Genomic DNA, 9424 nt, shown 5'->3' with positions numbered 1-9424 from the left:
TTTGCTTTAAAATATTATGTAAAAGCTAAAATAACTTGACTTTAAGAAAACATTGTGATTTACTAATGTGAAGCCTCCACACCTCTTTGGAAGAAGGAATATAAATAGAGACACTTTTTTTTTTTTTTTTAAGCGAGGGAACACTTGGTTGACCTCACAGAATGCAAGGACCTTGTCAGCTTACAATCCCTTATTTTTTTTTATTTTTTATTTTTTATTTTCATTTTTTACGCCTACAGCACTTGGTCTTCCTAGGTGGTCTCCCATCCAAGTCCTAACTAGTCCTGACCCTGCTTAGCTTCCGAGATCAGATGGGACTGGACTTGTTCAGGGTGGTATGGCCATAGACTAAATAGACTGGTAGCATGTCTTATAACATATATAACAGTTTTGCTCTTTAACCACAATAATGTGTACTGAAGAAATTCTAAAATACATTGGAAAGCTTTTTACACAAAAATGTTCATCACAGTATTATTACTTACAGAGAAATTTGGAAAGATGTTAAAGTTTTAAAAATTATGTAATAGTTAAGTAAATCACACAACAACTTAAAGGAATATTTGTCCCTTGAAAAATGTTTTTGAAGTAATCCTTATAACATGTAAAGTACTCACAATATCATATTAAATAGAATGCATTATCATATGGGAAGATTTTACAATTTGAGAAAAGAAAAAAATGCACATGTTAACAAATATACATTATGTATGAAATGTAGTCAGGTATATTGCACAACTCCAGAGAGTGTCAATAGCAGAATTTCTGTGGATAGTATTTCCTGGAAGTGGCACAGTATGTTAACTTGTACCGCTGAGAATTGCAACCCTGTTAATAAACTATAGATAGAAACAATTGAGAATGAGCACACAAGCTGTCAGTAGTCTCTTGTCTTTGAAGGATGATATTATGTTTTTTTTCTGATTTTTCTAAATTTTTCTGTGAAAAGCATGCTTGCTTTTTAAAGCAATAAATAATATTCTATTAAAAATTAAAGAAGTAAATAGACTTAACAGTTTGTTTTCCTGTATTTCTTTGTTTTAGTCCTCTTGCAAAGAATATCAAAATACATTCTATAAATCTTAAAATAATGATTGTTGATATTCTTTTAAGTAAATTAGAGGTAGGTTTTGCCATTTTTCCCTCTAATATGTAAGACATAGGACTGGATTTATCTCTGAAGCATGGTAAAAAATTTTTTAAAATTCTTACTTAATACTAGTTATGTGCCAGGCATACAACAAAGTGTGTTTAAACAGCTGATCTCATGTAATCTCAGCTTTGCACTGTGGTAGCATTGTGATCATCATTTTAAAGACCTGGAATAAAAAAAAAAGATATGCACCAACATGACCATTCTCTATTGGTTTTCCCATTTTACTTTCTTCAAGTTAATAATGAGTTAGAGGCCATATTAACAGGGTAAGACTGGGCGGAAAGGTGGGTTGAGAAATTCTCACTTGTTGTAAGAAATTGAGATTTGCTCCACAAGAACCAAAGGAGTTCTTCTAGTCAGAGAGGATCAAGTGGGACAAAATAATTGTTTATAAAGAATTACAGTTGGAGAAAGCCTGATAATGATATTAAGAGAGTTGGACTTGATGGCTACAGGCGTGATTCAAATCCCAGTTCTCTTCTTACTGGCTATGAGATCTCAGATGAGTCCATAATCTTTCTGACCCTCAACACCCTTCAAGGTTATTGAAAGGCTCAAAGGAGGGAACAGAAACATCTCTCTGGGGTCGCCATGAGTGATGGTTGTAAGTAGAGGTGGTGATTACCAGCCCCGCTCCTCCCCACCCCGCCCTCAGCCTCTCACACACACATCTTGGGCATGCAGCAAGTATCTTACTAATCCTATAAGCAGTCTAAAATGTAGGATGCAGTGGTAATTATAGGTGTAGTATGAGTGTGTATGGATAGTGAAAACAGGGAGTCTTCGATTTCTCTGAGGAAAGAAATGTCAGCAAGAGGGCTGAGACCATAAACAGTGTGTTCTTTGTGGAATGCTCTCCTTGTGAGGGGCCTTGCTGGAGAAACTGTAAACTGACAAAAAATGTACCATATCTTCAGTGGCTCTCAGGAAACCTGTCCAAGGAAGAACTAAGAGAGAGGACTAATGCAAGTGAAAGAGAAAGTGCTAGAAGCAGGAAACCTGGAAACTAGTTTAGGTCCACCCACTTTAACACTGGAGGATCCTGAGCTAATCATTCCAGTTCCTTATCTGCAGAGTAGACTAGGCTATGTACAGATTCAATTTTAGCTTTACAGTTTTATTATGCTTGCTTTTATGAAACTTTTTGTCCGATAGTGTTATAAGACGATCGATAAAAAAATATATGGAGTATAATTAGGAGAGCTTACGTGTTAGTTGTGAGAGCTTTCTAATACTTGCTTTTATGATTATAATATTGCCATAAAATTTTCCTATTCTTTGTTGCTTGAAAGGCTAAACAAAATGTTTTTTTTTTAACAAAGGATTTATTAAGCATTTTTTCTTAATATCTTTTGATATTTCATCGTATTGACTGAAATGATTTAAATATTTTTAAAATTTAGTTTAACTTGCAAACCTGAATTTATGCTCAGTTTCAAATCTAAAACTCAGGAGAACAGCTCTGCTTTTTATGAACACATAGATATGTGAAATTTAAAATTCAATTTTACTTTCTTTTTTCTCAGGTAAGTTCTTAAAAAAAAAGAAAATTTACTCAAGTCCATAGCTCTGCCCTTCTGATTTCTAAATTTAACAGCCAGTTTTAGAAGAATTTGCATACTCTTGAATAAATGCCACTGAAGGGGTAAAGTGGTTTAGTAAAACTACTTATATGCAGATCCCCTCCTAAAGTGCCCTGTGAATAGCTTTTATTAAGGAAGATTAAAATTGCTCATTATCCCAAAATAACTTCGGTGCATGTGATGTTATAAAAAAAGCATACGCCGTAATCAGTTTGACATTTTTGGAATTTCGAAAGGTAATTAGGCTCTTCTTCTTGAAAAAAAAAAAAAAAACCCTGCTATTGTGAGCATTCCAGTAAAGTATAATACTCGTTTTCATAGACCTTTAAAGTCACATTAACTTATCTCTAAAGTCACTGATGCCAGTACATGGTCAAGTACAGGGGAATTCATCTTTAAAGGGAAGATTGATGACACAAACTAGAAGGATATTTGAGGATAGACAACTTGGGAAATTCATCGTGGATGCCACTCACTGGTCGATCTGAGCATGTTGTGATTAAATGCTAGACTTTGGAGTCCAACATTCATGGAATCAAATCTAGTCCACACATTAGGGTATAGCCTCAGGAAAGCTATTGCTACTTTGCTTGTCTCAATTTTCTCCTGTGTAAAAGAACGATGATAACTAAAGGGACCATATGCCCCAGCGTGCCCTTGAGAATCTCTATTTATGCTTGTTGTCAGGTCTAATTATTAATAGTGAATTTTTCGACTTGGTTTGTTTCAGTTTAACTGATAAATTACTAGCAAACTCTAATGCAAACTCTGGTAGGGTTGTTAGGAAGATTTGCTCAGCACAATTCCTGGTGCAGAATTAGCAATGAACATATCCTGCAAAATATAGGCTGCTCATACTTACCTCCTTCTTATAGCTATGATGAGGACAAACATGATATTCCATACAAAGGATTAAGCACGTGGTACAAGTGCTCAATGAATGTTAGTTACTATTACTTATTCTGTGATATTTTACTCACCCTGAAATACCAGTGAGTATGGATTTATATATAGCTAGAAAATTGGAATTAGTCAAAAAGGCTATAGATGATCCTCTAGAAGACCTATGCAAAAATTTCTAGGTCCAGCAGGTTTACTACAGATGGGTCTCTTTAACCAAAGTGTATCCATAGCCTGAACCAACATGCTCAAAGATGCCTTGCATCTAAAAAGGTAAAGGAAACTTGATCCACTCAATGTCTCTTTAGAAGACCTGAATGGTGCAGTGTTTGGGCCTGACTCACAGCTTCAGACAACAGATAGACAGGAAAGCCCAGATCTTAACCTAGGTGTTCTTCTCATTGATCACCATTATGACAGAAAACTTTAACATCTTTAAATACAAAGATTTTTTTAAATTGTAGTTTTAAAATACTACAATCTTTCCATTTCTGGCCTAGCATTTAAAAATCTTGGCAGTCACCACTTCAATCTAACAAAAAGGTAAAAATCTGAACAAAGAAATATTGATAACTCTTTTTACATCTGTCAAAGAAGTCAGATCACAAGGCATACTGCACCCCACAGAGAAGACAGACAAGAGTATTGAGAGGATCACAGTTGATGGAAGCAGAAATTCATGAGCAGGAACCTTATGGAACCAGTTCTGGGATAGGGGAAACTGAACTATTATTAAGAAATTGCTGGAGGCTTTAGATGAACATTTGTGAAAATTAAGAACTCTAGTGGACAACCACTATGGCAAACAGTATGAAGGATCCTCAAAAAACTGAGAATTGAATTACCATATGACCCAGCAATCTCTCTTCTGGGTATTTACCCAAAAAACCTGAAAACATTTATCCATGAAGATATATGCACACTGATGTTTATAGTAGCATTATTCATGGTGGCCAGGACATGGAAACCACTGAAGTGTCCCACGACAGATGATTGGATAAAAAGTTGTAATACATATATACAATGGAATATTACTCAGCTATAAGAAAATATGAAATACTGTCATTTATGACAACATGGGTAGATCTTGAGATAATCATGCTAAGCAAGATAAGTTAGGCAGAAAAACTTGAAAATCATATGATTTTACTCACATGTGAATATAAAACTTAAAGCAACAAACAAACATGACAAAAAGAGATTCATGAATGTGGAAAATAGATTAGTGGTTATTAGAGGAAAGCGAGGTGGGACCAGGACATAGATAGGAGTAAAAGTGGTCAAATGTTCGGTAGAGGAAGAAATTTAACTTGGGTAGTGAACACACACACACACACACACACACACACGTGTGTGTGTGTATGTATAATATACTGTTGAATTGTACACTTGAAAGTTATTTGATTTTATTAATCAATGTCAATTCAATAATTTTTAATTAAAAAAAAGAATTTTAGTGGGAGTGGATGGAAAATTCAAAACTATAAAACTAGAAGATACTGGCAGAAAATCTTTTGGAATGGTGATTACTTTTAGATGAAACACAAAAGGTATGATCCATGAAAGAAATAATTTGTAAGCAAGACTTAATTAAAATTAAAAACTTCTGCTCTACTTAATGCATTATCAAGAGAATGAAAAAAAAAAGCCACAAACTGAGAAATATGTGCAAAACACATACATTATAAAGGACTGTTGTCCAAAATAAATAAAGAACACTTAAACTCAACAGTAAGAATAAGAAATTAAATGTTTTAGTTTTTCTCTCACACCTTCTCTGATGCTTTTCTTTTCTTTATGCAGATATAGCTTTCTGATGTCATTTTCCTCCTTTCTGAAGAACTTTTCACATTTCTTGAAACACAGATCTACTGGCAACAAATTCCCTTAATTTTTATTGGTGAGAAAGTCTTTATTTGTCCTTTACTTTTTAATAATAATTTCTCAGGATATAGAAATCCAGATATATTTTTTTTTCTTTTCTCTCTCAACACTAATTATTTCACTCCACTCTGTTCTTGCTTGCATGGTTTTTGAGAAGTCAGATGTAATTCTTATATTACTCCTCTGGAAGTAAGGTACTCTCTAACTTCTTTCAATATTTTTTTATCTTTGATTTTATGAAGTTTGAATATGGTCTGCCTAAGTTCAGTATTTTTGGTGTTCCTGAGCTTTCTGGATGTGTGATTTGGTGTCTAACATTAATTTAGGTGTATTCCTCAGTCATTATTGCTTTGAATATTTCCTCAGAAACTTTCTCTTTTTTTCCTACTTGTACTCATATTATATGTATGTTGTTATACCTTTAGTAGTCCCACAGTTCTTGGATATCCTGTTTCTTTTTCTTTTTTTCATTCTTTTTCCTCTTTGCTTTTCTAGTTTTCAGTCCCAAAGTAGCCACGTACCTACAAAGTGAGGAAGAGAGTAGGGATTCCAAGTTTGGAGTCCCCACCTAGAGGTGGGGGCTGAAGCTCCAGAATATCAAAAGAAGGAGGTTGGAAGAATTCTACCTTTGATGGGAGGGTCATGACAGACAGTAAAAGCACACAGTCTAGAGCACAAAGATCAATGAACAATATCCAATCTCTCCTGCTCCTCTTCACTCCCAAGCTCTCAGGTATTTTGAATAATTAATTTTTACCACAATATATGTGGACAAGTGTGCTCACATTAATACAACCCTCATCAACATATCTGCTTAATTCTCTTCAAATATCAAATATACATTCACAAGGGTGAAATTATTTGACTTCCTTCTTTTTAATTTCTTTGTTTGTGTAGACTGGAATAGAATAATCTGAATTTTTAAGACTATGAAATGAAAGTCAAACTCTCTCTTTTATGAAAAAGAAAGCAAATTCCCAAGGTTAAGTTTCATGCACAGGCCATGCAGCTGGTTTGTTACAATTGAAACTAAAACCAAAGTTCCTGACCCTCAGTCCAGACTCCTTTTTCCTGTGCAAAAAAATTGTTTTAACTCCATACCACACATTGCCTATTGACACAGCCAAATATGCCAGCACATTGTATTACCATTCAGAAAATTAGATGCTAATGTTCTCAAAAATCTTATTCAATAGGCTATGTGTGTGTGTGTGTGTGTGTGTGTGTGTGTGTGTGTGTGTGTGTAGTTTTCTTCCATATTCATGATTTTATTCCATTTACATGTTTCCATTACTCTTTCTTGGGAACATATCCTTGGAAAGTCTTTACACTGAGATTCTTGAGAGACATATTAAACATTTTAGTAACTGTGGACCCTTACCCCCAATTGGGCTGTTTATCTTTGAGTGCCCCCCAATAACTAATATTTTAACATGTCTAGAACAGTATATGGAACTGCTGCTCTTATAGGATAAAAAAATATTCAGCCAGGCTGCACACTTCCCTAGAAGAGTGTTCCATGGCAATCTTTGTTGAAATATATAAATATTAAATGCATAACAGAGATCATGGAAATTACTTTAAGGCAGTACCTAGTTCCCATATTAGCAATAGGAAAAAGTTACAAATGTAAGTTGAGATATCCCAATTTATTTGGAGAAGATTTTCTATAAGATGTTGAAAATAATAACCTTCAAAAGCAATGTAATCACTTAGACTGCAAAGAGAATGACATATTTTAAAAATAAAATTTATTTGATAAAATACATTTTGAAATGTTCATTTTAAGTATCTGACAGAAAACTCTTGAGACAACAAACTACGCAAGAATGCTTTTAGCTACTGCCTGCTCAGCCAGACTTCTTTAAATTGCTTTCTCCAGGAGAGTAGCTCTTTTGGCTGCTGTTGCCTGCTCATCACATGGACTCCATTTGGAAGCCTGGCTGAGACAGTCATCATGAATAAAAAGGGCAGGGTGCACAACAGCTAGTTGGAACAGTCAGGAGGAGATATTGGGTGTGGGAATGGAAAATGGGAAGGTAGAATGGTCAGACTTTTCCAATATCAGACCACAGTATGCAGCATCACAGATGTGTAAAGTCCATATAAAAATAAATAAAATGAGAGGGGTTGAGGTTTTCATGAGAGTGATCTCTTTTTTAAAAAAAAATTTTATTGATTATTTTCCTTACAGCACAGCTATTTATTATAGAACACAGTTTTGTTGTTTTTACAGAATTAGAATCACACTGTATCTAGAGTTCTATTACTACCACTTAATGATTTAATATGAACATCTCCCCTATGTAATTAAATATTTATTTTAATTATTTTAATGATTTTATGGAATTCTACTGGTAGACATTTATTTATCTATTTTCTTATGGTTAAATATATTTTTTTTAATTTTGCAATTACACATTATACTATGTTGAGGATCTTGGCACACATCTGATCATTTCATTAAAGCCAATCTTCAGGTAATGAATTTCTGATCAGTATTCCATAGAGATCAATTCTGAGAGTCGTCTTTCTAAGTACACACTGTTCGGTAAGTCTCATTTGATTATACAAATATTTCAGGCTGAAGATACACAAATAAACCAATAAACACCATTGAAAGAGGGGGTGAGAAGATAGCCTAGTCTTGCTCTGTTGGGAGCTTACTCTTCAGTAAAGTGACATAGATAATTGGCAAAGACATACACTAACAACAAAATAATATCACATGGCTAATGGTGTCCTAAAGGCAATACAAAGGGTACTATTGTACAATATACTTTCAGACTGCTTAAACCAACATACATTTATAGCAGAGATATACAAAGATGCTCATTTTCTCACATCTCTGCCTAAACTTTATGTTATCACATTTAAGATTGTCACTTAATATTTTAATTTACATTTATTTATCACTAATGAGGATATATATATATATACACACACACACATGCACATACATATATATATAAATTATTGTTTGTGGTTTATTGTCAATTATATGGTTGTAACCTTGCATATTTTTCTATTGTGTTGGTAACTTTTCTTATTGCTCAGAAGAGCTATTATGCTGAAAATCTATTTATAATTTTTCTTTTAATTTTAATGAAGTGTTTTGTTATACAAAAGATATATTTACATATCTAAATTCATCATCTTTTTTCCTTTAAAGTTTTCTTTTCTTTTCTTTTCTTTCTTTTTTTTTGCCAAACAAACCTTTGTAGCTTCCAGGATAACATAAATATTTAGATTTATTTCTAGTTATTTTTATGCTCCTATATTTTTATATTTATCTCTTTAATTCGTTTTTATTGCACTGCTCTAATTTTACTATTTCCAAAATCACTAACCAATTGTACTACCATTTTCTGAAAAATTTTTCCTGCTTCTTTGAAGCACTATCACATTACTATATTTTGAATTAGTATATGTACTCAGGCCTATATGGATTTCCTATGTTGCCATATTGATTGTCTGTCTATTCTTCAGCCAGAACCATACCTTGGGAAACTCTTGGTTTGGCTTAGTTTCTGTTTGAATAAATGGTGTGCTAGAAATGAGTCTTTTAATATAATCCTCTTGTCTACCATATTTTTCTGCATTTTAATCTGAAGAATGGGTCACGAAATGCTTACTGACTGTTCAGAAAGGGAGAGATGGGAGAAGTATGAGAAGAAATGGAAAGAAATGAACATTTTTTGTGTGCATTTACTTCAGGCTTTGCACAAGCCTGCGTATAATAAATCTCTATTCTTATAACAATATGAATGCTATCATCACTGTTTTGCTAATAAGGATTTTTTTTCCTTAGAGAATTAAATTACCCACGATCACACAATGAATGAGAGGTGTAATTAAGATTTTAACTAAAATCTATCTGATTTCAACTTTCATGCAACCT

General features: G+C 33.5%; 1 pseudogene; it reads right to left on the bottom strand.

The window, feature by feature from the left end:
• Window positions 1-230: 230 nt before the first annotated feature.
• LOC118611247 lies at window positions 231-349 on the bottom strand (annotated as a pseudogene).
• Window positions 350-9424: the final 9075 nt, after the last annotated feature.

The sequence above is a fragment of the Rousettus aegyptiacus genome, unplaced genomic scaffold (assembly GCF_014176215.1).
Source record: "Rousettus aegyptiacus isolate mRouAeg1 unplaced genomic scaffold, mRouAeg1.p scaffold_m13_p_13, whole genome shotgun sequence".
NCBI classification, from domain to species: Eukaryota; Metazoa; Chordata; class Mammalia; order Chiroptera; family Pteropodidae; genus Rousettus; species Rousettus aegyptiacus.
The sequence above is the reverse complement of the archived record's forward strand: the minus strand, read 5'-3'. Positions and strand labels throughout refer to the sequence as shown.